The sequence below is a fragment of the Microtus pennsylvanicus genome, chromosome 2, assembly GCF_037038515.1.
Source record: "Microtus pennsylvanicus isolate mMicPen1 chromosome 2, mMicPen1.hap1, whole genome shotgun sequence".
In the NCBI taxonomy this organism is placed as follows: Eukaryota; Metazoa; Chordata; class Mammalia; order Rodentia; family Cricetidae; genus Microtus; species Microtus pennsylvanicus.
The window spans coordinates 127,618,204-127,620,488 of record NC_134580.1 but is presented as its reverse complement, the minus strand read 5'-3'; the positions used below and the strand labels follow the sequence as shown (position 1 = coordinate 127,620,488).

Here is a 2,285-nt window from a genome sequence, read left to right as displayed (position 1 = left end):
GGTGTCACCTGCCTTTAGTCCCAGAACCTGGGAGGCAAAGGCAGGTAGAGCTCTATAAATTCAAGGCCAGCCTGGTCTACATAGTGAGTTCCAGGCCAGTCAAGGTACACAGTGAGACCCTCTCTATTAAAAAAAAATCATAGAAAACATCTGACGTGAACGTCTGGCCTCTCCACATGTTCGCTTGTACCTTCATACACATACACCTGCACATACAAAAACCCAGAAACCAACACAGTAAAAGGAAAGGCACTGGAGAAATGGCTTAGCAGTTAAAAGTGCTTACTGTTCTTATAGAGGACCTGAGTTCAGCTCCCACATCAGATGGCTCACAACAGCCTGTAGCTCCAATTCCAGGGATCCAATACCTCTGATCTCTGTAACCACTTGCACACATGTGGTATGCATAGCCTCAAGCAGACACGCACACACGTGCACACATATGCACACTCATGTAAAAATAAATATTTTTTAAAAAAGAAGAGAAATGAGACATCCCTAAAGTTTTTGGCTAGGGAATGGAAAGAAAGAATTTTCAAGTCACAAGAGAAGCCATTTCTGGTGACAGGAAGGGTGTGATTAGAAGCTCTGACTGAGGTCTGTCTAACTCCCAGCGGTCCGAGGACAGTGCTTAGGCTGAAGGGAGAGTCATCTGTCAGAACCTAGCAGATAAGCCCAGCCAGAGAGGTAATGTTAGAAGCTGTAAGCTGACGTGTGTTCTTACTTGCAATGCTGAAGCTCCACCCCTCAATGTGATTGTGTTTGGAGATGGAGCTGTAACAAGTGTAAGGGTAAGGTCCCGCCAGATGTTCAGTTTGTGCTCTGCAGACACTGCATCCACTAAAGATGGCCTGAAGAAAAGGTCTAGAGGAAGAAGACTAAGCAGACAGCAACTACAGACAATACCAGATCCCAGGTCAGGAAAGACTTGCAGACCCTTGCTATAAAAGACAACACAGGGGCTGGAGAGATGGCTCAGAGGTTAAGAGCACTGACTATTCTACCAAGGTCCTGAGTTCAATTCCCAGCAACCACATGATGGCTCACACCATCTGTAATGAGATCTAGTGCCCTCTTCTGACCTGCATGCATACATACATGTAGGCAGGAAACTAAATATAATAAACAAATATAGTCTTAAAAAAAAAGAAAACACAGTGTGTGTCGGGCCTGGGGTTCACACCTTTAATCCCAACCCTTGAGAAACAGAAGCAGGTGGATCGATGCAAACTGGAGGCCAACTTGAGCTACATAGCAAGTTCTGGGCTAGTCTGGACTATATACTGAGACTCTGTCTCAAAAGTAAAAACTAACAAAGATAATAGTGGCCTGGAGCCGTGAGAGGTGACCTGGTGACAGTTACCAGCTGCACCGCTGATTATGTAACAGAGGAGATTAGAACTCAGTTCCTTGCCTGCCACGATTGTTAAGAATGAGTCTGCGGAAGCAAGCCCCTAGCGACTTCTTAAAGCAGATCATCCGATGGCCGGTTGTGGTGAAGGATTATCGAGAGGTCCTGGCCTGCGTGGATGGCTCCATGAATTTAGCACTGGAACAGACGGATGAGTATGCAAATGAAGCTGAAGAATAAGTACGGGGATGCGTTCATCCGCGGAAACTATGTGCTGTATATAAGTACACAGAAGCGGAGGATGTGAAGGCACCAGGAGCAGCTCTCTTCACACTTGGATGTACTTGATTATGAAGAGTTTGCTTTTTGTTCTTTTACGACCCTAGTTGTGGCCTGTTTTCATAGTGGTTGGTGTGTTTTGTTTTTTAGTTGACATTTAAATAAGATGGAGGTGTTACATTACAAATCAAATCTTAAACGTTTCCTGTTCACACTTACTCCTGTCTGTACAGAATATAATAGTAATAAAAAAAAAGACTTAGGAAGTAGAGGCTTGAAGATAAGGAGTTCAAGGCTATTCTCTACTTCATAGCAAGTTGGAGGCAAGACTGAGCTATATGTGATTCTGTTTTGGAAGGAAGGAAGAAAGGAGGGAAGGATGGAGGGAGGGAAGAAAGGAATCTGGGGGAGGAAGGAAGAAAGGAGAGAGGGAGGGAGGAAGAAAAAATCAGAGTGACCACTGGGGAAATTTGATAAACTGTGTATATTAGATAATAAATTTTATAAGATGCATATATTAGATAATAAATTCGTGTCAGTATAAAACTTCCCAATGTGGGTTATCATCTTGGGAAATAAATGCCTGTTTTCAGCATGAGAGTCATGTCTGTAATTTACTGCAAAGGCTCAGGGTGATCTACCAGGACCCACATGG

At 43.9% G+C, this 2,285-nt stretch overlaps 1 pseudogene; it reads left to right on the top strand.

The window, feature by feature from the left end:
* The first annotated feature begins 1,432 nt into the window (after positions 1–1,432).
* LOC142845117 (U6 snRNA-associated Sm-like protein LSm6 pseudogene) lies at positions 1,433–1,658 on the top strand (annotated as a pseudogene).
* Positions 1,659–2,285: the final 627 nt, after the last annotated feature.